Consider the following 27,422-nt stretch of genomic DNA (forward strand, 5'->3'; position numbering starts at 1 on the left):
CGGGCACGGACGTCCTCCTGCACAGCCTCACACAGGCGGGGGAGCCGCTCTCTGGTCCCACTGCGCTTTTCCTCACGCGGCTGCGCGCAAAACTTCCCGCCTTGCTCTGGGGGACACAAAGGCGCTGTTGGTACCGTGCAGGACAACGCGGGGACCGAAAGCCACCCGCCCGCCCCAGGCCGTCCCCACAAGAAGCCCAAGGGGCAGTACCCTGCAAGGCGACGGCGGCACACAGCTCCTGGGCGCGCTGGCTGAGGTTTGCCTTGCGGCCCGGCATGGTGCCGCTGCTCCTGCCTCGGCCCTCCAGCCTGGCTGCGCACGTGGCAGCCGTCGTGGCTCTACTGCCCGGTGGAGACGTTGCCGGGCTGTTAGGACGTTGGCAGGCTGTGACACGGGCTGTGACATCACAGAGCTGAGCTCACTCCCTGCACTGGGGGAACTGTCACGGCGGCACCTCCCAGTGCCGCATGGCACACACCTCCTGCTCGGCCAGCGCCTCCTGCTCAGCCATCGCCACCCACGGCCCCCTCCTCTCCGCTTCTGTGGGCAACAGGCGAATGAATAACCAGTTACTGAGGCAGCCCAAGGCAGGGCGGGCAGCGCGGTCCCAGCGCCGTGGCTGCAGCAGTTGCAGCCCGCCCAGCTGGGGGACCCCTCCAAGCCCCACCAGATGCGGGCCAGGACACTTGCAGGGAATACATGTGGGCACCGTGGACCCGAACAGCCCCCCCGCACTCTCTGGCAGCTGCCGGCTGGTTTCACTTGGCACCAGGAGCCCGTTCCTGCCTCACCATGCGCCTCCGCAACATCAGTGCCTCAGGCAGGGAATGGCTACGCAGGGAGGTCTGTTCCTGTAGACCAGCTGCTGAGACTGGGCTTTGGTCTTGTCCTTCCCGCATGTTCTGGCTCAGCCACGGACACAGCAAGGAATGCAAGCATGTACATTTATTTGTTAAGAAATAAAACCAAGCTCCCTCTACCAGAGAGGAGGATAACCCTCAATCTTTGATTTGCAGAAAAAGACTCCTTATAGAGGGAAACTGCCTTCCTAGCACCAAGCTTGTAGATCAGCTCTGATAACGTTTCTGTAACTCGAGATCTTTAATGTGCAGCCGTCCTATGGTGCTCTAGCTGCTGAAAATAGGAAACAAAGAAATTAGAGGATTCTGAAATCAAGTGTTACCGACACAGGATCATCCCAGGCTCTTACTCAGCACCTCATGTGCAGACTGATGGATTGCATGTTAACGCCAATGGCCCGTGACAGGCTACACACAGACATTATCATCTTCTGTGCTTCATAAAAATGCGCATGAAGAGATGGCCCTTTGAAAGACAAGCAGTGAAAGCTTTGTGCCCACAAGGAAGCTGGCCAGTCTGTCCATGCATGTAGAGGTCTCCACACTGAGGCGGGGCCCACGTGGCAAATAGAGTCATTATGCCACTACACTGTCCTAGGCAGCATTTAAACATCACGGCAGGTTACCGGGGGGGCAAGAGAGAGCTTTTTAGAAGAACGGCTAAAATGCCTCAAGGATGTCCATTTCAGTGGCCCTCAGCAAAAGTCAGACTCTCGAGTAGACGGTCCTTCCAAAATATTGCTCAAGAAACGTAAGCCAGGCTTGTACAAGCTCATGTCAACAGGCGCCTGCAGAAATCAGCTTCCAGGAGGAAGCCTTTGACTAAGGGTCTAGTCCCACAGGCCCCCTGCACCTCACACGTCAAAACTCTCCGCTTTCAGTTGTCTTCAGCCCTCCCTGCCTAAATTCTGGAGACTTCCCACGCTGTTCACGCTACAAAGGAAAAGGTCACGTCAGCAGCGCAAGCCAGAGCTCCCTTCAGTTCTCATGTAGCAGGCAGTCGGGCGCGCTAAAAGTGAACAGCCAATGATGAACACAGCACTCGTCTGGGAGAGACATCGAGGCGCTGGCTAGCCTGCAGCTCCTGACCTGCTGCCTGCTGTTAGCATGGGAAGGGGTACGTCACGCTGAAGGCTCCGTAAATCCCTGCTGGCTGAGCTTTCGGTCACCCAAGCACAGGGGCTTTGCCTGGTGGTTTGCATTTTCTGTCTCTCCTCCTCCACTTGCTGTGCTCTCTTCCCCTCTTCTTTGAAACACACCAGTTCCACTAAAAAGCATTTGTTTAACACAGCTGAGACAAAATCTCATGGAATTATCATCAACTAGATCCTGTGCCTCAGGAGCTGCCTGGAAATGCTGGGCAGGTATTAGAAAGCAGCATAAACAGCGAGAGGAGAAAGGACAGCTGCCAGGATTGCTCTGTGTCGCACTAAAACGGGGCACAACCAAACCGCTCCTGCTGTGGAATGGCGGCCCAACAAAAGCCTGTCCAGCTTGATGGGCAGAGGCCACCCATGCCTGTCGGAGATTCTCACTGATGCCGTGGAATGAACAGCTCACAAGCGCAGGCCACCCCTTCGGCCTACTAAAAGCATCGCCGTGGCCAGAGGCACCTCCTATACCATTCACAAAAATACTGTCTTTCTGTATCTATAATATATAAATAGGTGATAATTCGTTTTCCTTAGGGTAGCTAAATATGTGTCACAAATAAGTTATTTGGAGGAGAACATTTTTTCTAAGTCAGCAAGTAGTCCTCTATCCAGCATAGGAAATCTTTAAGAATGGTCCTTTACCCGAGTTATCAAGCAGCTAACTGCAGAAGCCCAAGTCAGTGATCGTGCTGCCAGCAGATCAATTTTTAGGCACGATCCATGCTTTGCAACTGCTCAGAAGTGAAAATGCAGCTCTCTTCTGAAGGTTCCTCTCCTCACAAACTCACCCCTCAGCGATCTATGCAACCGGCCGCTCAGCACTGACAGCTCCAGATAGCAACGATGGGCACCGTATCAGCCCAACGCTCTTCAACAGCAACCCTTAAAGTAAACCAAAGCGAGAGTCACTTTTGTACCACATCTTAACTCAGGCCTCATTAGTACAACTGACACAAAATGTTCCTGCAGACAAACACATTTGTAAACCAAGCAAGTGTAGAAGGATAAAAAAACCTACACTGCATGGAAAAATCCCAGAGGACTAGTGTCAAGAAATATCTAGCAGCAGGAGATTGGAAAAAACATGAAGGCTGAACAGAAGAGCATGGCTACCACCAGTCATTTCATAGAATGTTGTTGCAAGTAGAACTGCTGTGGGAAGGCTTTCATTCAAGCTTTTCGTCTCCTTCCTCCACGTCTTTCAGACTCAGCATTTCCAGGGTTCCTTTCCCTTTTGTCTCACTCCGTATCAGCTCATCAATCTCTCTGAAGCAGCCTGGGTCAATAAGGCACACCTGAAATTTTTCACAGGTCATCAGTCAAGCCACAGTAATTGATTGTCATTAGACCCTTTTCAAGGTCTCACATTAATTTTCATTAAAAATAAAAATACTTTAGTGACTAAGAAGGAATTTGCAGAATTGATAAGCAATTTCTATCAAGTAATCTTTCCACAGAGGCTCTGCAGTTCCATTTACCCATGCTGGGCATGTCTTTTGACAGCTGGGATTGCTAGATTCTAATCTGGTCTCTGAAAGATACTTGCTAATACCAAGTTCTGCTTTGCCATAGACTATTTTTTCAAAACCTAATTAACCGCTGTCAAATACAGGCCTGACCCACCAAATGAACAGTAACATTCCATACATGCAGAGAAATTTATCTGTGCTGTAGGATAATCACTGCTAAGAGGAATGACACTGCTCCTCCGCAGCTTGAAGCAGCAACCTCTGTACAATAAAGGCTACTCGCACGCTGACCTCACTAGGATTAGGTGACGTTAAAACCACAAAGCACACCTCTGATTTAGAACCTCTGGTAAACCTGCAGTTTATCTCAACATCTTCCACATATTCATTCATCGTCTAGTCAAAGGTACAGGTGGTAGTCAAATCAAGTATGACACCCAAGGACTGCTTTATTACTCCCAGTTTCCAGCTGTTTGTGCAAATCTTCACTCTCAATAACTTTAATCAGGGGCTTGAGCTTTTCTCTCAGTTTCTTCCCCTCCTTTGCTGAAAGGATAAATCGCAGCCTCATGTGAGCATGTTCGATCTGCATGGTTTCCTTTAACTGTCTGATCACTTCCAGTGCCTGTCACGACATGAAGAGGAAAGAGCATTGACACACCTGCTTACAAACCCTCGCACAGACCAAAATCCAAATCCTTTGCATTAGCTCCAGACACAGTTCTCAGCACTGATCACTGTCACCCTGCTGCAGGGAGTATGGTTTACACTCCCTTGGTAGAGCAGCAAGAAAAGGCAGAGGTCTGGCTGTTTGTGACCACTTCAAATACTTAACAAGCCTGCCCAAAATCACGTTCAATAGCAGCCATGCTGCAAAACAACAGAAACCCACGTGGCTCAGATGCAAAGCCTGATTCACCACCTTAATTAAAATAAATGATAAAACTTCCTTCTGTTCCAGGCATACCACTGTTGCTTCTTGCTGCTTTAATTGGTTTCTTTCTTTCTTTCTCCCTTCCCCACATTGTTAGAAAACAAACTGCGTGAGTTTCAGAAGCTGCTTGTACCCAGCATGCAGCTGCCAGCCAGCTGAGTAACCGCTCTGCAGGCTTCAGACCGCAGTGCTCTGCTCACCCCTCCATGGCTGCGCAGGGAGAAATCAGGCTTGAAAAGCCACCTCTGAGCAGCAGCTCATGTCGCGAGAAAACCAACCTGCTGCTTTGTGCTCCTGTGCGGCTTGACGGAGTAGTGAATATCATTCATGGCTCTTTCTATACTGATCACTGTCTATGGCCTCTTTGTTTAAGGATTCACACACTTGCCAGCCACAATAGTTGTGATGCCTCTAAACATCTGCTCCAGCTGTGTCTGTCATTTTTTGTCCAATCCTTGCAGCTCCCTTTTTGATAAAATCTGTACAGTAAAAATCAAGACATTAGTTAATAAACATCACAGATTTGACCTAAGAATGAAAATGTTAGTAACTCTGTTAAATTTAACAGTTGCTTGAATGGTTTGGTTAGACAGGAAGCGGAGCAAAAGAACAACCGTATTAGTAATGTACACCATTATGGCAGGCACCATTGGAAAGTCTGCAGACAAAAACCCACCGCAGACACACCCAACTACAAAAAGAGAAGTGAAGTTTTACTGAAATTCTCGTCACCACAAGTCCACTGTTCATATTGTACTGAGGACTAAGAAAGTGGATCTGTTCCTTATTTTTTTATATATATTTATGTATGTGTATATATATACATATACACACACACACACATATATAATATATAGCACTTCATTGAAGTGTCCAAAGTAAGCAACTGTCCCCTTCCTTTCCCTGCATCCAAAGTTCTGCTACCTGCTTTCTGGAGTGAGAAACAAAACCACTGACTTTTGCACTCATCTGGAGCCAAAATGCTCCATGGCACCACCCATGCACAGCTCCACCAGAGAAGGTGCCAGGAAGCACTTCTCTTGGTTCTCACGTTGCCCTGGTAGCCATGTGAAGGACACCACAAGAGTTCTGCTACCTGCTTTCTGGGGTGAGAAAACTAACCCAACACTTTTGCAGTTGTGCAGAGCCTAAACTCACCTTGGGAAAGTGCAGCACTGCTCCCCTGGAGCAGGTGCCAGGAAGGAATTCTCTTGGTGTTTCTCACCTTGCCCTGGTAGCCATGTGATACCATAAAAGTTCTGCTTTCTGTGGTGAGAACAATGACCCCTCACATTTGTACTCTTAGAGAGCCCAAAAACGCCTTGGGAAAGCACAGCACTGCTCCCCTGGAGAAGGTATTTAGCGGCTTGCTGTTGCTATAGAAAGGAGGTGATATAGGTGCTGCTGGTAAAGGAGAAATCCAACAACTTAAAACAGGCAGGGGAAGGCAGGGCAGTTAGGACTGCCTTTATGGAGTTCGGCATTGTTCATGTAGGCACATACACCTTCTGGCACATCAGTGAGTAGGCTTATGACACTGGCTGCCATCAGCACAAACTCGTGCTCTCTGTTATCCATGGTTTGCTTTTATAGCGCATAGAAACTAGGTTACAAAATTGAGCCTTGGAGTCCAGAATGAGGCAGCACTGTATCTGCTGGAATCCAAGTAGTGTCTTCTCTCCTGAGAGCCACACCTCACTTGTCCCCCTTCAAACCTTGCAGCCGGTCACTTGGTTCACATGTTATCAGAGAATACCAAACAGGTGCAAGAACATGCCGGTACCTACTCCCTGTGAGAGCTTGTTCAACACTGCTGTCTTTCTCAGCTGCTAGTCAGCCAAGACGACTGCATCTGTGTGTGACAGCTGGGATTCCAGCGGGACCTCAGCACGCTGCACCAGCTCCAGCAGTGCCATCTTACTGGCAGCTGGCTGTAGCCCATCCAGCTGTGTCAACAGCAAAGTGCCACTACACAAATAGTCAAACCCTAAGAAGCAGTCAGCCAAGAGCAGAGCTGACAGCAAGCGCCAGCCCTGCCAGGCAGCCATGGATGGGAAGAAGCCCAGATAGAACGGCCTGTGAATGCCCTGAAAAGCAAGCGAGGCTCCTGGTAGTGCCGCAGGCTGGGCAGGTCTCTCCTAGGGAACCTGTGTCCCCCCAAAGCCTGCCGGGGGGAGAGGCTGCGAGTGGGGGTTAAAACCACCACAGCCCCCACACGGCAGGGCCACAGGCTGTACCCTGCAGCACAGCTGGCGGGGCCACCCCGCCACGGGGAAGGGCTGCAGGTTTCCCTGAAGAAGCGACCCCCACAATGTGAGACACATCACAGCTGGGGCTGCTTCTCCTGCAGGCAGCTACCCTTGGGCAGGCGGCTGTGCCAGGGCTGCCTCCCCCAGCCTGGAGAGCTTTCCCCAGCTCTCAGCAGCACGGGGGTATGGGGGCCAGGAGAAGAGAGGAGGGTCTCCCTGAAACCCCCATCTCAGCTGCTTGCCTCGCCCTGGCCTTCAGGACAGCAGGCTCTGGCTCCTTTGGGGATCTACTGTCCCAGGGCGCTCCCCCTTCCCCTTCTGGGGATGCATCCCATCCCCGCAGCAATGAGCAAAGCAGCAGAGAAGCAACCAGTAGTGGCCCCTCTCCCCCAGTTATGACACCCACATTCCTCCCTCTCTACCAGTTCTTGAGCCATATGCCAGCTTCTCCCCCAGTTCCCAGGGCCATACCCCTTGACGTGCGGAATTGTACTCTACAACCCAAGGAGAGTAATAAAGCAGGTGTGTTTACTGTGGCACTGGGTGCAAGGGGGATCACTCCTCCCAACTTGCACACTTAATTGTACTCATAATATATATATATACAGTGAAGTTGGTTAGTTCTGCCCAAAGTCTACACCTACTAATTATGGGTTAGTTGTTTTCTCGCTTCAATTTAAAGGTACAGTTCATTCTAAATTCACTACGCACACTCCCCAAGAGGGGGATCCACCCTCTTTGGGGGGGGGGCATTTGAATAGAAGGTCACAATCTCCCACTACCACAATTATTTTACCTGAGTATCCTTGAGTCTTATCACTTCAGTAGTTTGTTTTCTTTTAGCAGTTAGCAGGTCCTTATCAGAAGGCTCCTTATTTACATTCTTGTGGGGCTCACCTACATCTTACTAACTGTCCCTTGAAGTGCTGAGCAGGCCAAGCCCCAGAGCGTCTCTCCAGGCAGTGAGGCTCCAGCTTGTGTGTTGATGTTTCTGTTATCTATGCAGCTCCTGCCTGCAGCAGTTTTAAGTTTTTCATTATATTTTCTTGCATCAGGGGCACCCAAGGATTTCTATTGGGGGGAGGGCAGGAGTGCCCACTGACACAGCTACTAGGCAGCCAGCAGGTGGGGGTTCTGGGATGACCCAACAGTCCTTAGGACAGCTCTTTAGGGCTCCCAGGGCTGGGGCATGGGAGCTCCGTGGTTACCTTCCCAATAGTGGGGCTGCAGGAGCAGATGGAACAGTTTGGTCTAGCACCTTCCCAGTAACCAGGCTGTCCACTTGTGGATTAACCCATAATTTCCATTAAATGGGCCTGCAGAGTGTTTCTGACTGGCCTGTCAGAAACCCCATGCGTCAGCCCAAGAACGTCCCCATTCCAGATCTCGTTACACTCTGTTCAGGGTCAGTTTGTCCTTTTCATGCTCCATACCCCAGTTTTCATGGTCAGCAGGTCCCATGGCCATCTCCCAGCATGCCCCAGTATGAAGTACAGCCCAGAACTGGCAAAATTCCTGGGTCTGCTGCTGTTAGGACCCAGGCAATTGTGCTACTGCTCTGTATTTATTCTTGTGCTGTTCTTCAGCAATAAATGGTTGACCACTTGTCCTGGTTTCAGCTGGAATAGTTATTAGTAGTTAGTACAGTGCTGTGTTTTGGCTGTGATGTGAGAACAATGTTGATAGGACACTGATGTTTTTAGTTGTTGCTGGGTGATGTTTATACTAAAGGAAGGGCTTTTCAGTTCCTTGGGCCCTGCCAGCAAGGGGGCTGGAGGAGGACAGGAAATTGGGAGGGGACACACCCAGGACAGGTGACCCAAGCTAGCCAAAGAGGTAGTATTCCATGCCATATGCCGACATGCTAAGTATATAAACTGGGGGAAGAAGGAAGGAAGGGGGGGACATTTGGCATTATGGCGTTTGTCTTCCCAAGTAACCATTATACATGATGGAGCCCGGCTGTCCTGGCGATGGTTGAACACCTGCCTGCCAATGGGAAGTGGTGGATGAATTCCTTGCATGCGTGGCTTTTGCTTTACCTATAAAATAATAAAATTGTTCTTATCTCAACCCTGGAGTTTTACATTTCTTTCTGATGCTTCTTCCCATCCCTCTGGGTGGGGGGGAGTGAGCAAGTAGCTGCATGGTGCCTGGCTGCTGGCCAGGGTTAAACCATGACATCACTGAAGCCCAGCAGCTGGCCTGGCTGGTAGGAAGCCAGTTCCCTGGTACTCTGTGGCAGATGGGCCAGTTTTCCAGGCACAGATGGTGGCTGCTGGTGTTGGGTCTGGCTCTCAGTGGGTGCTGGGATGTGCAGGACGGCTGTCTGGGTGCGAGGGGCAGCTGCTGCTGTTGGGCCAGTTTCTCAAACTGAGGTGCCTGTGGAGAGAGAAGGTTGCCAAGGCCACATCACAGTTGTGGTGCTGGGTGGGGGTGAGGGTGCAGGGCAGTACCTGGTGCACTGTGGGGTGCAGACACCTGGCTGCACATGGGAATTGTGGGCACAGAGAGCTCTGTCCAAAAACTAGGCACCCCGCACCCCTCGGCTGGGCTCTGCTTGGCTGCCCATGGCTCGTCTCCTCTTGGCCCTGACCATCCTGACCTGCCTGCTCTGCATGTGCTGGAAAGGAGACCCGACTCTGGCAGACCAAAGGGACCAAAACTGGGCACGGCACTGCAGGGCCAGGAGAGCCTCCTGTCCTCCTCTCTCAGCATGCTTGTGGAGTCCAGCACTCAGCTCCCCTGTCCATCCCTGACCAGACAAGGGGACAGCCTCGGCTCTCTGTTCGGTGGGGTGCTCTGAAGAGAGGATGCTCTCTGCAGAATACGTATCCAGAGCCCTGACAGGCAAAACTCCTGCCCGTGCTGACAACACGCACGCTGGCAGTGCTGGAAAGCACATGGGACAGATTGACTCTCTTTCTCAAAGAAAACTTGACAGCTTCCTCACCAATCCCAGTTGCTGGGACACCTTGGCCAAGGTGAACAACTGGGATCTATGGCATCACCTAGCAGGGTGATTTCTTCTCCTCAGCTCACTGGTAGGGAGAGAGAGATGTCACTCTTGCAGTTCTCCCTTTTTGTGGCAATCTGATCCCTCGGCATTTTCACTTTCTGACCTTGCTCTTCCCATATCTGTTGCTGGGTCTGCTCTTTTGAGGCAGGGTCACTTTTAGCTTAGCAAGTTAGCAATGTAACACTTAGCTAACCCATGAATTGAGAGGCCAAGTCAAACACCTCACCGCAGAATTCTCAGCGGACTTTGGCCAGTAACTAACTCTGCACTACAGAATACCCTACCTCGAAAAGCTTCATGGCTTAGAGGAGCCAGCTAATACAGAAGTTTGGGAAAAAATGCTCCCAACAACTCACCATTTTCTCTTCCTCCACACAACGATGACACAACACAACACCATCCCATATAGGACGGAGCCCAAAACTGCCACAGCACCTTCAATGCAGTACTTCCGGAAACTTTTATGATCCTCAGCATCTGAGCTGCTCTGGCCTTCTACTCCTGTCGAAAAAATCTGCACGTTAGTGAGTCCTGCACAGTCACGGCAATCTCACAGGAGGTTAGAAATGTCCAAAAAATGATCAATCCCTTTCTGCTTGTGGAGGCTACGGCTTCTCCACACATGCCTCTGCCCTCAGCTTCCCAACTTCTCTGGTTCAGAGGGACGTATACCCACCTGGTGCTGCTTTATCCAGATCTTTCATGATTTCCTCTAGGTCTGGCGATGACACGTGGGGAGGCTTCTCTGCATTGCCAACAGGTTTTCTTCCTTGAGGCACGTGAAAGAAAGTATCAAGTTAAAGCTCTCACTAATAAGATACTTAGCAGGAGTGCTTCGTCTGTGAACTCAGCCAGGACTGACGATGCGCCCCTGGCATACCAGGTGAGCTCCAGCACAGGATCCAGACCAGGAGCTGGAGCCACAGCTGCAACCAAACACCCATGAGAAGTTTGTGACATGCACTGTGACAGACGCTGGCACAACGGAAGAGCAGAACCTTTGAGGGGATCATGTCATGACATGGCACACGCAATGACAAAGGTCTATACTGCCACACCTGCAAGGGACGCCTCGCTCACATTTGGGCTTGGAGCGGGCAGCTCTCCAAGTAAGAAGCCATCACGTACCCATGCCGTCTCCCAGCCCGTCAGCCCTGGCACCCCGCTGGGAAGCTGCATATCCATCGCCTGCAGCCAGGCCTGTAAACAAACAGAACAGAGAAGCTCCCCTGAAATCACACACCTCCGCCCCAAAGTCACCCGCCTCCCAGGTACTGCCACACCTCACAGGGCACGCAATACCAATAGTAACTACAATGGGTAGGGCTGGAGTCACTCAGGCTCCACCTGAGTGTCAAGAAAACGCACTGGTCTGGGACCAAAATAAGCCCAAAAGGGGGAAGTTGTTGTCTCAACTCCCAAATTACTACACTCTGGTTTAGAGGGTAACTACACGTGAAACAAATCTGTGCACAAAGTTCAGGTCAAGCTGACCCACTCTCTGAAGCAGTTATGCATGAAGGGACTTCTCATGAAGGGAGGCAGCCTTAGGAAAGCCGGGAAACAAAGACCAGAGAGCAGTAAGAACACCATTATCTAAGCAATGCAGAACGAAGCCTTCAAGTGAGGAAAGTTTTGGTCGCGAGAGAATGCAAGCTGACAAGACCTTGCCATCCGCTGACATCAACAGAAAATTAGGTGAAAATAGGACAAAGACAAATGTGGCAGTGGGAGGTCACGACCTCCAACCCAAATAGGTCCCTCCAGAAGAGGGCAAAACCCTGCCTGGGAAGCACGCGTATTTAGTAAAGTCCTTCACCAGTGTTAGCTGAGGCATAGAAGAGCCCACGGTCTCCCAAAACAAGAGGAAAAGCATGACCAAGGTACCAGAACCACAACTAGAAAGAGGTAAAGCACCACTGACTCAATGCACAGCCCTTCAGTTTAGCTGCCTTCAAGTCAGGCGTCCTGCCTGAAGCTGGGTGTCCAGCCCCCACCTCTCCCTGCCCCCAAGGTGTCACGGAGAGTCTTCTACCCGTCAGGGAGAACAACGGGCATGAAGGAGGCTGTGAAGCTGGGGCTGCTGCGATCCTGGCCAGGGCATGCCTACAGACGCAGCAAAGGCTGCCAGGCTCAGTGACCCCAAGCTGCCTGTGCATCCTCTCGGCCACCCACGGGCAGTCTCCCCTCCGGCAACTGGCAGCAAGGCACGAGCATCTCCAGTTCCTGCCAGCTGGGTACCAACAGCTGCCCACAACAGCTCTGGCCGGGAACGGTGTCACCAGGGCCACAGCTGTGCCTGGGACTCAGCCTGAACCACAAGCCGCAGCAGAGACTCCGGACCATCTCTGCAGCTCACCAGTGCTTGCAAGGCATGAAATCCAGCATCAGTGCAGCAAGGCTCTGATCGATCCCTTTCTGCTTGTGGAGGCTACGGCTTCTCCACACATGCCTCTGCCCTCAGCTTCCCAACTTCTCTGGTTCAGAGGGACGTATACCCACCTGGTGCTGCTTTATCCAGATCTTTCATGATTTCCTCTAGGTCTGGCGATGACACGTGGGGAGGCTTCTCTGTATTGCCAACACGTTTTCTTCCTTGAGGCACGTGAAAGAAAGTATCAAGTTAAAGCTCTCACTAATAGGATAGTGATCAGGAGTGCTTAGTCTGTGAGCTCAGTCAGGACAGATGATGCACCCCTGGGATGTCAGATGAGCTCCAGCACATGATCCAGACCAGAAGCTGGAGCCACACCTGCAAGCAAACACCCATGAGAAGTTTGCATCATATGTTGTGATATACACCATCATAACTGAATAGCAGAACCTTTGAGGGGATCATGCCATGATACAGCACACACAGCGATGAAGGTCTGTAGTCTCACACCCACAAGAGATGCATTGCTCACATTTGGGCTTTGAGCTGGCCAAAGTAAAAAGCCATCACGTACCCATGCCGTCTCCCTGCCCATCAGCCCTGGCACCCAGCTGGAAAGCTGGATATCCATCGCCTACAGCCACGCCTGTAGACAAACAGAATAAAGCAGCTCCCAGGAAATATTTTAATAGACTTCTTCAGACCTGAAGAGCAGTGAATGCAGCTCAAACTCAGGATTGGCTCCAAGACACTTGCCTCTCCCTTCCGCTCAGGAGCCCTGTGCGGAAAGTTACCTAGTGCCTGGACAAACAATGCTGAGCCAAAAAAAGCCCTGCACAGAGAGGTTGGGTGAAGGGACTCCCTGGAGCTCCCACCAGCCCTAAACTCTACTCCAACAAGCCCACTGGCTTTGCAGCTGCCACTGCAAGCAGCACAGGGTGGGACTGGCTGGCAAAGACAGTTTCCCAAGGCAGAGTGCCCCAGAGCACACCACTGAGCCTGGCCCACTATGCTCTGCCACATGCCTTCTGCATTGGCCAAGCAAATGCTAAGTTGAGTTTCACGTGAACAGAATAATAAAACCTAGGTGCACATTCACTCAAGCAACATACCTGTGGGATCACCCTGAGGCTCCCAGACAAGATCTGGCTGAGAAGTAGGGTGGCCATCACCTACAGGGTCTGCTGCAATCAAGCATGTTTCCATTAGAGGTTGTGATCTACTTTTCCACAACCTGCAGTGACTGGAGCGGGGTCACATAATGACATGGGACCCAGATGTGGGTGGGTATTTCCAAAGCTGCAGAGGGGCCTCAGTGACCTTGTGGGAAGATTACTTGGGGGCGGGGGGGAGTGGGATTAAGAGAAAACTGGGACCTAAGAGAAGCATAGTATTACAGGAAGCTTTTTAGGGTAAAAGACAGCTATCACTTTCAGGATGGCTGGCATGCACGGAATCAAATTTACCATGGCTCCTAAGCAACACACCCTGCCATCTCAGCACACGCACAGGGTGGAGCAGAGCGGAGACCCCGCGGCCAGACTTTGTTGTGCTCCCTGCAGGAAGGGGAACTTGACAGTACCATGCAGCTGATGAGATGTCTGCTGCTGAGCCAACAGCTGTGGTGAAACTCCTCTCTTCAGATGAGAAAACCTCATTGTAATATGAACGCACACCTCCATCCCAAAGTCACCCGCCTCCAAAGTACTACCACACCTCCCTGGGCATGCGATACCAATCTGTAACAATGTGTATGACTGGAGTCACTCAGGCTCCACCTGAGTGTCAAAGAAGTGGACAGGCCTTGGACTGAAATAAGCCCCAAAGGGGGGAATTGTTGTCTAAACTCCTGAATTACCACACTCTGATTTAGAGTTTAACTATAGGTTAAACAAATCTGTGCACAAAGTTTAGGTCAAGCTGACCCACTCTCCAAAGTAGTTACAAATGAAGGGACGTCTCAACGAGGGAGGCAGCCTTAGGAATGACGGGAAGCAAACAGCAGATAGCAAAAAGAACACCACTGTCTAAGTTATGCAGAAAGAAGCCTTCAAGTGAGGAAAGTTCTGGCTGCAAGAGAATACAAGCTGATCAGGTCTTGAGATCCACTGTCATCAACAGAAAATAAGGTGAAAATTCCCCTTTGACATGAAATTCAACTCCCAAAACAAAACATAGTTCATTGGGCAACCACAGTGGGGATGGGAAATCAGCACGGAGAACAGGAAAGCATCAGCAGGATGGGAAACCATTGAGATGGGAAGTTGTTCGGCATTAAAAGTCAAACCGTCACATGCTGGCTGAAGCAGGTGCTGGCGGAATGATAGCCACGGGGACAGAACCCCTGAACACTGTTTGCCCCAACAAATGCCACACTGGCCAGCTGCCACGGCACATAAAGCAGCACGCTCCTTGTGGTGCTTCTGCCCTTTGGGTAACCCCCAACCAGCTCTGCCGGCCAGCATCTTACCCCATCACCCCCTTCGCTTGCCCCAACAGAGATGTTCCCCTCCAGCTGCCGATGGCATCAGAGGTGCCCGGCATGAGCTTCACCACCCTGACCATGCCACCACCGGTCACTGCTGGTGTGCTGCCCTCTGTCCCGGGGCTGCTGATCACCGTTCGGCCTTCCCACCTCCCCACTGTCACCCCCCAGCCCGCCCAGGCAACCTGGCAGGGGGTGCAGGGGCCCCTGGGGGACTTGGGGCAGGTTGTGCAGCTGCCACACGTGCTGCAGCTCCCTGGCGGTGTGCAGCTGCCCCCTCTGCCTGCTCCTTGTCCCCCTGCCTATGGCCAAGTATCCCATACTTGGATGGCTCCTCAAGATGTTAAGAGATATATTCCTCGTGATTCTGCTCCCCGTGCAAGATAAAGCCCAGTTTGCCTTTGCCTGGAGTGGGACTCTACATTTTCAAATAGTTTTCCACAAGGATATAAACATTGCCCCACTATCGCTTACATTGCTCTGGCCACAGATCACCATTCCACCTGGCACCACAGTGTATCGATACGTTGATCGAATCCTCAGCGAGGCAGAAGGGCCAGAAAGCATTACAGATGCAATGAAGACCATTTGGGCAACACTAAACAATTTGGGACTGGAAGTCCCAGAATCAAAGTGCCAAGGGCCAGCACAGTAAGTTAAATTCCAAAGAGTCTGGTGGGTTACAGGAGCTGCCTCTGTTCCACCAGACACACTGGAAAAAGAAAGAATCTGGGCAGAATCCACCCAGTATGCTGGAACTACAACAAGTTCTAGGGACTTTGAATTACTGGCATAACCACATTCCTGCGTTTTCTGTCATTGCTTGTCCCTGGTAGAATTTGTTAAAAAAAGGGAAAATCGTGGCAGTGGACATCTCATCAGCTCTGTGGTACTGTCAAGTTCCCCTTCCTGCAGGGAGCACAACAGAGCCTGGCCACGGGGTCTCCACTCCGCTCCAGCCTCCGTTATTCCTGTCAGCAGGTGCTGAGGTTGCAGGCTGCATTGCTTAGGGAGCCGTGGCAACAGATTTAGGATGGTGAATGCCAGCCATCCTGAAATCGACAGCTGTCTTTTACCCTAAAAAGCTTCCTGTAATACTATGCTTCTTTTAGGTCCCAGTTTTTTCTAATTGCCCCCATCCCAAAGTGATTTCCCCACAGGGTCCCTAAGTAAGGCAGTTGCAGAGTGGCTCTCTCAGACCCCCTGCCAGCCCTGCCCTATAGGCCAGGCTCCCTCCCTCTCCACTGCATTTGCAAAGGGAATGGCTGGCTCACCCTTTGCTGCCCAAGCAGCCAGCCCTCACCTTTAGCTGCTGTCATTCCCAGGGGCGCAGGCTTTCTCCCAGCACCCTCACACCTTCTCCCTGCAACACTGCAAGAGAAGCGTTTGCCAGGCACATGGGTGCTGTCACTGCCCTGCACAGCTGGGCACCCCCAGACTGGCACTGCCTGACTGCCTCCTTCATGAAGCACCTCCACCTCCACAGTCTCATGGCCCATCCCTTCAGAAGGAAAACAGGTCATATTAATTAGAAGTAACTGTTCCTCACAAGGAACATAGTCTCTTCAAGAGCCAAAATACTTTAATAGCACTTAGAAACAAAGCCTGGGCATTTGGGGGGCCTCCTCGTCACTACCCCAAACAACATGTCATTCGTGGAGAAAAACTGAAGAGCTAGACTCCAGTGGACAGCAGAACCTGGCCTGCTGAGAGCTTAGGAGAGTGCATGTCACGTTCTTTATCACACTTGCTGCATGTTTGGCAAGCTGCAAGATGATGGTAAATTACTTCCTTCAGAGAAGACAGCAAGACGCTGTTGCCACCTCAGCTTTTTTGGTTTTTTTTCTGGTCGGCCAAGCAAAGAACCTGAGGGTGTTTCTCCGTGCGCAGAAGCACAGCTGCAGACATAATTCCTGCTTCATGCAGGCAGGAGGAGCGAACTTCATCCATTTGGGTCCCTTTGAGAACACCAAGCACCCAGATTGTGCTGAAGGATGCTTTTTACATAGGGAACCCTCAGAAAGAATCAGCCAAGTGCAGTTTTATTCCCTTGGAAAGTGCCCTAGCACTGTCCTGCCTCTCAGATGACGGAAGATAATTAAAATACAGGAACTTATTAGTAAGCATGGGCTGATTCCTGACCCACCATGATTTGAACAGCAGCCCACAAATCCCTCAACTTTTTTTGTTCTGCCTGCACTTATGACAGTTAGATTGCTCTATGTTGTGGGGAAAGCAGGTGACAGCTTGCCCCTTTGATGGGCAGGGTCGCATTTCAAAGGACTACTACAAGCCCAGAAGAGCAGAGCACAGTACGGCTTACGAATCAAGTAAATATTGCATCACAAACCATAATGCACGTGTCTATCTGAAAAACTGGAGTTGATGTAGGCACATGGGAGGTGGGTCTGTTGCTCAAAACCCAGCAAATCCTGTTTAGAAAAGTTCATATACTGAAACGATAAGACAACATACTTTTGAATTTGTCTCTAAATCCCCACATAGATGTAATTCCTTCACTGCCATCTGAAATCATACAGCTTGAGGCACTTTTCGTGTAAAACCAAGAAAGCTCAACTCAGAAGGCAAAGAACCTTCTTAAGGGAACAGATCATTTGTAACTACTAGACACCTTCCTTCTCATTTAAACATAACAGCATAGTTAAAAGCAGTTTTTAAATTCCATATGGAGAGATTAAAAGTTTGTGCTTAAAAGAGAATGTCCTGTAGTCTTCAAAGTAATCAATTTCTGTCCACTTCTCTGCCAAACTTACCCTAGTGTTTCGTATTTTTCACGCTGCAGCCCAGAAAGCCAGTACCCACAGCTGCACAAGGACTTCCACTGCTCAAAGCAGTGGCCAAAGCATTGAGAAGCCCGGGCTCAGTCTTGGCAGTACAGGAGTGATCCACCTCAAATGCACTACACAGTCTGCATCTGGGGGTATCACAGAACTATAGTTAATCACTGCTTTTCCTCCCAGTAAAAATGAAAAGAGAAAAAAAGAAACCCTCCTTGCTTCCACAGCTCTTCTTTCCAGGTTTATGGAAGAGACAACCTATTTCACCCAGCATACAAGCCACTTTTTGAACAATTTTCAGACCTGTCCCAAAACCCACAGATCGTACACAACAATCAGTCCAAAAAAAGACCAGAGGTCTCTGCACTACTGGACACAGGCAGAAACACTTGTATGTACTGCACACCTTTGTAAAAGCAAAAGGCATTACACCAGCATACCAGAACCTTGCCCAAACCACTTTTCAAACCACTTGTTTGTTAACACACTCACTATACTTCAATCCTTCCACGCATGACAACATCTTCTCAGGGGGCAGGCTTGCCTGCTCTTGATCAGAGAATCAGTCAGCAGAGTTCATATTGAACCAAGCTAAAAACTGGGCCCAACCTCTACATTCACAGTTGGGATACACAGCTCCTATCACAGCGCTCACACGGTAGTCCCACCTGAGGTACATACCTGAAGTTGCATTTCCCACAGATCAAACAGTCCTCTTCAGAGTTCTCTTAAAACTGTGGGCTTGTGGTCAGCGAAAGAAGAGAGTTCCTTGCCTCTTGTGCAGTCAGGGCATGTTCCCCTGCTAAAAGCAGCATGCTCAGGCCTCCCATTTGTGTACAATCTGTTAAAAGAGCAAACCCAAGTCTTAAGGTTATTAACTTGCTTCTTTAAAGATCCTACCATTTGCAGCATTCAGCCCCCAGAAGACTACTTCTGACATAGCAATTTCTCCAAGCAACCTGCCATAAAAGGCAGTTCAACAGAATCACCAACAGCCAGGTCTGTACCCTCGGGGAGAGACCTTCAAAGCTCTTTGGAGGATTGCATTGGATCTGTGTGCTTTAGACCCCATTGTGTGGATGTACTCTTTTACTGGCAAAGGTTTTACATGTGTGGATAGGTTTAAAAAAACTGCTGTAATGATCTTTTTCATAGACACAACAATTCTCTCATACCACATGTTGAGAACTCAATGGATGCTCCTACCAAGGCAGTGTTTCCCTTCTGTAGCCACTGAACGAGCAAAAGGATGGATCAAAACAACATCATCTGAAGCAAGATTTCTGTCTTCCTTCAGCTGTAATTTACAGCTGCAATTTACAGCTGCATTTAATGGTGAAGAGTGTCAGCCTGACAGCTCTGAAGCATGAAGCACTTGATCCTCTGTGCTAGAACGACACAGGCACTGGCCATGCAAGCTGCCTGCATACTCGCTGCCCTGCCAAAGCAACAGGTAAGCGAGGAAAGTACAACGGAGACAGAAATGTTCTTTCTCCACATATTTGATGCTGGCAGCTTCTTGCCTCCAGCCTGCCTGCACCCTCAGGAGCTTGTGAAATGATAACAAGAAATGAAAGTTCCTGAAAATACTTTGCCTGACACACCGCAGCGTAGCACTTCCCTATGCCCACACCACACTTCTGGCTCCCAGCTGCTCTCCTGTGCTTCCCTTTAGTTACCTGGGGAGCATCTTCCCTCTGCAGATTAGGCCAGCTGAAGAACACCCAACTCATGGCTCTAACATTCTTCCCCCTTCTTTTCAACATCTTCTTGGTGGACTCAGCTTTCTGCCCTCCAAATTAGGAGCTTATCATAACAGGACAAGGATAGCACTGTGTTTTTTTCCTGTAAGCCAATAAATACTTAAAATTCTTTATTTTAATATAAAAATTAAGAGGAAAGGAAAAAAATGGTAGCTAAGTGGAAGTTTCATTTGGTGCTTAAAAGATCCAAATACTTATGCTGCAGCCGAGAGCTGGCCCTTAGATGGCTGATCAGGATAAAGCCCCAAATCCTGCCACTAAGGTTTCAAATTACAAATTAACTTCATCTAAGGGAAGGCAAAATGGATAAACACAAACATCGCCATATGTTTATTGGACCTTCTCAGCACAATGGCCCTCTTATGGTACCAACATCTTATCGGTATGAAGAATTACAAATTTGAAGTGCTATTTATAAGCAATGTACCCTTAAATCAACACTAGTGACAAAATAGCCAAGAACTTGACTTGCAGACTGGCAAATGATTTGTGACTTTCTCAACAGCTTCTACTACTGACGAAGCTTACAACCACCTCACCATCTGGGAACCACATACTTTGCTAGTGTTGGTCTGGTTGGAAACTCAGCAGGCTAGCGTGTTCATTCAGAGCCAGAAGGAATGTCATTACAGCAATTCTCATGCCACTAAACTGGTAGCAAGGTATACAAGTCTTTTAATCCCTTTTTATTCTTTTACAACTGCTACATAAAACCACTCTCCAGCTCACCATCCCTGAAAACGGGAAAGTCCCATTTGCCACACACTTTTCACAAACTACACAGGATATGACAGTGTATTTGAAAATACATCAGAATGCATCAAAACAGATACAAACCCCAAAATAAAAGGTGGTAGTGGGAAGTTATTTTCAACCTTGTCTGTTAGATTCTTAAGCTGCCGGTAATTAACATTAATGTCTCTGTATTTCAAGGTCATGATGGCAACAGTTCCACTACTTCTGGATATCAGTGAGAGGTTCTCTGTCTTACACCAGTTCAGGGGCTCTACCTATACTTCTTCATGGATTATTGTTTTTTTTAAATGCTTATCAGGGTAGAATCCACCCCTCACAGAGCAGACTTTAAGTGAAATTACATTATGTTTCTCTTGATTTAAATACATAAAGTTAGCTCCACTGCTACATTCAACCACAACAACATTAATACCTCCAGTTTCATAGACACCTGTAATTTATTTTTGTAAGGAGCAAATAACTAAACATGGAACAACACTCTAGGAAAGAACAAAAGAATGCACACAACCAGCATTTCCCTATTTGGACCAAAAAATAAAAAACTCTAACAGCAGATAAGCCTGAATTAAAAATCAATCACATCTGGATCCCAAACAGGGGATGGGTTACCTTATGCCACAGACCTGGACTTGACTCTTCAAGGAAATCACGCACTAAGGAAAATCTGAGGTGGTTCTGCCGAAGTTTAACTAGAGTTATGAGGTTACAAGTTCCTCTAGGAGGCCACAAATCCATTAGTACTCTTCCTGTAGTATGAGTCAGGAATGGCCATTCCTCCTGGCACAAAATAATCAGTTTTCATTTCTGCAAAGCCTGTGCCAGGGGAATCTTTTCCCCAATTCTCTAAAGCCTCAGCAAGGGGCACCACCACCCCCCTTCCAATGCTGAGCATATTTTCCATTCTTATCAAATTTCTTAACTTCCTTACCAGTATGTAATTTTTTTTAATTTAAACACAAGAGCACTTTCAGATCTGTGTCTGGAATTACCTGTGTCCAAGTCTCATCAGATGATCTCACCTACTTGCCGGCAGCAGAACGCTGGTAACGGGTATGTCCAGAAGAGATTCCTGACTCCTTCCTCTTGTGTCCCAGTGTTAAAGACAAAATTCACACACGACATGGGTACCACTAGGCTTGCTTTAATCACAACTCAGAGCTGAGCCACCACCCCACTGAGTGGCAGAGAACCAAGGGATACAGCACAGCTTATATACACTTACCAAATCATTAGTCAACATCTGAAGTTCTTAGGAGTTTCCTTTGGTCTTGTCGGTTCTGCAGATCCATCACCTAACTCTGTCCCAGTTGATTCATCTGTTTGGTTCCAGGCTCTGCCTCGGTTCCAGGCTCCTCCTTGGATCGTGATCTTCTTTCTGCCAGTTTTAACTCGCACATTCCTTCAAGCACACTTAAGTCTTTGTGAATAGCAATTCCTATTCACAAATACTGTTTTTTCTAGAAACACCTGCGTTTCTGCAAGCATCTGTGTACACAAATTCATCATCTGTTGTTTCTCTGTTCTCCCACTGATTAACTGGACTGGGTGTTAAACCAGCCTTGGATTAGGGCTACACTAGGGACAAGGCCTGGTTCTGCCACTTAGCTGCTTCAGCACTTTAAATTTCTTAATTCAAAACACATTTTCTTTAACAAGCAATAACAGAACAATGGAGAACAGTTAACAATAGTTTGGTCACTGCTGATGACGATTGTAATTTCTGGTGTAGATTGCTATATGTCATATTTATGAAACTAGGATTTGCCGGAAGAAACATGTTCTGTTTCATGCCCACAAATGAGCTCCCTCAGATGAGCATCCACGTTTTAACAAGCCTTTACATCAAAGGCTGTAAATGAGCATCAGTCTGCACAACCAGCTTGGAATCTTCTGTTGTTCTAGGCCCATATTTTTGTCCCATTCAATACCTTGTCTGTGTGATTTGCCTTTTTGTCTGTCCTGTGATCTCCTGCTAAATACTTCATAGGCTTCAGTCTTCTGATACTGCTCCAGCTCCGGCATCTAATGCTCCTTATCTCTTATCTGCTCCACCAAGGTATTGCTGAAAAAAAAGAAGTCCAAGAGTATCAGGGAGTTGCCTCCCCTTCAGGCGGAAGGGAAGAAAAACAACTTGCCAGATGAAGCGCTGATCCATTTCACCTATGAAAACAGGAAAGGAGTGAAGAAACAATTAGAATATACTCGAGATGCAAAGACACAGGATTTCTGGATAATATTACTGTATTCTGGTGTGTGTGTTCCCTTTTTTAAAAAATTCAAATCACTATTCTGTTAACTCTTTTTTTGTTAGACCTAGAAGTAGCCTGCTACTAAGCTACTCAACTGAACTGAGTACAACCTACGCAGGGACTTCAGAATTGCCTTTCTGTGCCAGGATTAAATGCTGCCAAGCAGGAATGCCTGAACAGATCAAGCTTTAACTTTCACATATGTAACAGCGGGGTTCCAATACACCCTTGTTTTCGTGCCCCACAGACAAAAAAGCACTACCATTCTACAACCACATGCTTCGCCCGTCTGACAGGCGAATGAAACATCATGGCTATTAGAATAGAGTAGCACAAAGGTAAAAGCCTATGTGATACCAATTTAAGCTATCTACATTTAGGTTAAAAGAAAACTTCAGGCTAGAAAAAAAAATAAATTTCACATGTGCATAACAGAATGAGCTTAACTGGAGAATACTTTAGGGGAACCGATGAGCTGAAAACCATTTAAGGAGTGGTCACAACACTTGCTAAATGGATCCTTTGAAGAAAAATTTGTTTTCCCAAGTTTGTCCCCCAATGAGTTTAAAATTCAATGGAAGTTAAGTATTCAGAGTAAACATTAGCCACTGGGTATGCCTCTTATTTTTATTACATCATCACAACAATACATGTAAATAGTTACAAATTTCATGCATTTGCAAACCATTTTGACCCTGCTGAGGACACAGTTAACATTCTGGATTGGGGTGCAAATTTAGTGATGCTGGGTTTGCATTTCTTTTGGACAGTGTATTCTTCCAGAAGACATTAATTCTTCTCTTCTATCTCCAGCAAGGTGCTGCTGAAAGAGTACAGTAACAGACTCAAAACCAGCAGAAGGTTTTCCTCAGCTTGTGTCTTGGATGGATTGTTTTGAACCACTAAGAAAGAGTTCTACTGTACTACCTGTAAAGTAGATGTCCTAGGTTTTCTAGCACAGATCTGTACAGTTCTTTAAATATTTCCCCATACAAGGGAACAACAAGAAGAATGATTTTTAAGGTGTTTGCTCTATGACTACAGTAATGGGTCTTTTTCTAGGGGAGACTTGCTAATTGGTCAGCTCAACCAGTCCTTATTTCAGTCAATTCCAGTCAGCTCAACGGTCCTTATGCTCACCAAACACAAGAAGTAGCAGAACTGAAGGGCTGGAACAGGGGAAGTGTGAGACTTTCTCTTCAACTGTTGTATCGGACAACTAGTTTGCTGTTGCTGGAGCTCAGACACACTTTTCCCCTGGATTACGGGACACTAACCCACACACGATAGTACACTATGACTCCACTTCTTGCTTCAGGAGAATGACTTCATAGTTGTTAGCTAACCAAAACCAAGCTTACTCAGCTTCAACAAGAATGCTGGGCTGTTGTATTAGAGATGGGGGTTCCCAAGCAGCAGTGGCCTTCAGTGCCACAGTCAAAAAGCGCAGGAGAAACTGAAGGGAAGGAAGTACTCAGCAGCCTTTCCCTGACCTGCTACATGCTTGAGACTCACCATTTTACTCAAAAAAGGACAAATTCCCTGAGAATTTAAAAAACAGCATGCAGAATAGAGATTTGAACTCAATCTTCTTCTTCCTAGGTTAAAAAAAAAAAAAAAATCTGTCTCGGACATAAGAATATGTTAAGGGCAAGGGGCAGAGGGGCAGAAGGCCTTACTCTTCCCCTCCTCTCCCAGGAGACAGCAACATCATTCTCACTACAGATGTGTAACCAAATCAACTGCTTTACCCTGACACACATTTTCCATTATGGTTAAGACGCTATGCCTATGCACAATTTTATAATATCTCTGTATAAGTTACATCCTACAAGCTTAGTGAAAAGTGACAAAAGGAACCCTTGTTTTTTGCATCATCCCACTTTTCATCCAGCCATCATAAAAGTTTTTAAGCATTCTGTCCTTGAAATATTTTCAAAAGCTTAAATGTCCTGATAAATCCATGCGATAGCATCAAGTTGCACTGTGACTTAACTACTGCTTTGCTGTAATAATCTCCCATTGGCAATGAGGTGCAGATGGCCCATTAGCAGTTACAAAGTGCTCTCCAGAAGGAGTTAAAGGAGAAGACCCAACACTGCCTGGGTCTTCATTCACCTATCAGACCCTGCAGAAGGCCACAGCAGTCCCAATTAGAAGGCATCACATTATGACTGAAAGGTGGGAAAAACCCTTTTCCTTATGTAATGTGTGTAGAAAATAGAATATGTGACTCTCACTGTCCTGTCCACCATACAGCTCTCAGCTTGCTTTCTAGGGCTAGCAATGCCTTAAAACACTGTCTAAAAGTTTATTCATGTTAACCATCTCCTCCTTCAGTAACCTGTTCTTTCAGGTCTGCTTGTCTTAAGAATAAGACACCAGATGTTTATATACATTGATGAGTTTGTAAAATAAACAGATCTCCAAAATCCTTGCAGGAGCTCCGACATCCTGCTGAGTTCTCCCTCAGCCACAGTGAATAAATGCCTGCCCCATCCTTCTGAGGACTTTGGCCTTGGGAACTGGTGGGTCTCAGCTGTGTCAGAGTTAGGTACAACAGTTACACCCAGATGAATCACATAAACCCTGGGAGGTTACACTAGAGCAATCCCACCTGTTCTGCATATATTCTGGCACTGTCTAGAGGATACAGTTCTCCTCGGGTCACACCTGGATGAGATGCTACAGCCCTACCAGGGTTCTTTATTTGAACTCTGGAGGACCCGCATCCCTTAATTTGAAATATATTCCTAACCACAGCTTTAATCAAAAGCCTATGTTAACTTCCTCACTAAAAAACAATATTCCCATTTAATAGTAGTCATAATCCAACAATGAAAAGAGAGTTTAATGGTACCCACTTCTCCTCAGGAGGCAGTTTACTACATTCATTGCCTGGCATACCGGTGATGTCTGGGAAAGGGACTTCACGCCTCTTTGCTCAAAGCTGTTCCCTGCGCTCATCCATGAATCACGTATACCCTGTGAGGGGGGACTGGGGGGGCACGGGTGTCCCTAAGGGTTTTCTTCTTCTTTCTCCCTTTGGCCCAGCCTCCTCGTTTACTTATTTCCTGCTGCAAAATGAAAATTGAAGAAAATTCAGATTGAAGGAAATGGATTACCACCTCTGGAAGGAATAAATACTCATGTCTCAAACACCTGCATCAGGAACAAGTTGCTGCAATACATCTTCTTACGGATGAAAGTTTCAAACCTTACTGTAGAGCAATCCTGACTTTAAGAAAAGCCAAAGAAGTTTCATTGTGAAAAGTTGTTTGTAGTATCTCCTGGTCCACAGGGACAGTAAGATAGCATTTGCATCAACTACTGACTGCAAAACCATGAGGACAGATAACCCATGAAATTATCATCCTAGCTAATGCAACTGCAAATTATTTTTTTGTATTTGTTAGTCGTTTAACTTATTCTTACCCTCACATACCCTTCCCCTGGGTCTTTTGCCCCAGTATCATGTTTGGAGAGATTCTGTGTGTTAGTTAATAATTGTTAACTAGTTATTTTGCCCCTTCCAAATCTTTCACTTTTGTGCATTATGTGCCCAAAATGTGGGTGAGTGGACAGGACAGAGGCTTTTCTATTCTAATTTTCTTTATAGGCTTTCTTTCCAACCAATCACCATCAACAGAGAGAGGAACAAACTCCAAAGCAGGGAACATCCTGAGATTTGCCTGTGGCACACTGTGAGCTCACAGGAGTAACGTAATTACCACTCATCCCCTTGGCTCCATGCTACTATTATAGCAATCTCTGGACAATGCTGTTTTCTTATGGTACATGCAATAGTTCCAGTACTTCTAATCTCTCCCCAGATCAACACGTCCCTGACATCAAGTTAGTTTCAGTTTCCCTTCTGGCATGTGACTACTACTTTAATTAAGCAAGGACCTCACAGATGAAGACAAACTACAAGGAAGAATGTCAAATGCATCTATCCAAAAAAACCACCAAGCCACTTTCTTGTCAAACTTCAGTTCCTTCATGTTTTAGTCACCAAGAATCAGTGCGGGACGGCACACAATGTATAGTCTAAAGCAGTAAGCATAATGCATTCAAAGACACCATGTACTCCCAGAGGAGTACAATGTTACTTTCCTGACTCACAAGAGAGAAAATTAATTGTGGCAGCTGAACATCCAACCCTCAGAAAAAGACGGAATGCAGCCACCAGCCTGTGGATGGGGCTGGCTGAGCTGGAGGGACGCGTGCTGTTCTCTGTACATGAGGACTGCCAGCTTTCCCTAGCCAGCTGTGTGCAGTTGTGCAACACAGGAGAAAAACAGAGAGAATCAAAAGATGACAATGGTAAATGGATGACAATTGGTGATCCTATAAAAAAAAAAAATGAGTAGGTACGGCATGCTACAAGGACAAAACTCCATGCTTTTGGTTCCTTGAGAACTCACTGTTACTTCATCTCACCGCCTCCTCAGGCTTCTGCTCAGTGTTTCCAGCAGTATCAGAGGACTCATTCTGCAGCTGCCAAACCAGGGACAAATCCTCCGCCCAATGTGGTTTCTTCACTGACTGTGAAGTTCCACGACCGAAAAAAAAACCCTTTTATCATTGATACTCTGCCTGGTAGCCATCCTGAAAGCAGAAACTGTGCTTCACCCTAAGAAAGCTCTCTGTAATACTACGCTTCTACGAGGCGCCGCTTTTCTGTAACCCGCCCCCCGTGCCCGGCCAACCCCCCCCTGCCGCGGGGCTCCGCAGGCGCCGCTCCCTGCCCGCACCGGGGCTACCGGCACCCGCGCCAAGGCAGCGCCCGGCGCACCTGGCCCGGCTGAGCCGTCACGGCAGAGCCGGGGGCGGCTGTGGGCCCGGCTGCAGGGGAGGGGCTGGGGCGCGGAGCTACTGCGCGGGGCGAGCGGGGCCAGGGCAGGTTCAGGGGGGCTCTGGGGAGGCGATCGGCGACCGCCCCCCGGCCCCGATTCTCGTGTCCCCCCGTGCCTCGCCCCCCCGCAAGGCCCGCTCGCCCCCGCCCCCCCCCGCCGGGCTCACTCCCCGCAGCAAAGTGCCCCCCGCGCCGCTCCGGCCCGCAGCGCCGCCAGCCCCCGGCACGGCCCGGGGAGCGCGGCCGCAGACGAGTGCCGGCAGCCGGCACCGCCCGGCGCAGCGCAGCCCCGCGCCCCCCAGCGCGGCTCCGGCCCCACCGGCAACGCTCCCCGCCCCGGCCCAGGACCCGCTGCCCTCCCAGCGCTCTCCCCCGCGCCCGCTGCTCGCCACCCCGGCCCCCGCTCACCTGCCCCGGCGCGGCCGCGGCCCGGCAGCGCTCAGCGGCCGCTCCG

At 48.6% G+C, this 27,422-nt stretch overlaps 1 long non-coding RNA gene across 5 annotated transcripts; it reads right to left on the reverse strand.

The window, feature by feature from the left end:
• Positions 1–27,422, reverse strand: LOC119142362. 5 transcript variants are annotated; one of them, XR_005102228.1, is made up of 9 exons: positions 27,377–27,422; positions 23,626–23,708; positions 21,084–22,021; positions 20,471–20,943; positions 18,024–19,148; positions 4,696–4,896; positions 3,814–4,108; positions 479–3,309; positions 15–106 (listed from the first exon to the last, which is right to left on the reverse strand). It is a non-coding gene; the product is annotated as an uncharacterized LOC119142362 (long non-coding RNA). The 5 variants fall into 5 exon arrangements; XR_005102230.1 differs by lacking the exon at positions 27,377–27,422 and having other exon boundaries at positions 1–106; positions 2,803–3,309; positions 21,084–27,082; XR_005102229.1 differs by lacking the exon at positions 27,377–27,422 and having other exon boundaries at positions 18,024–18,183; positions 21,084–27,085.

Source organism: Falco rusticolus, chromosome 1, assembly GCF_015220075.1.
Source record: "Falco rusticolus isolate bFalRus1 chromosome 1, bFalRus1.pri, whole genome shotgun sequence".
NCBI lineage: Eukaryota > Metazoa > Chordata > Aves > Falconiformes > Falconidae > Falco > Falco rusticolus.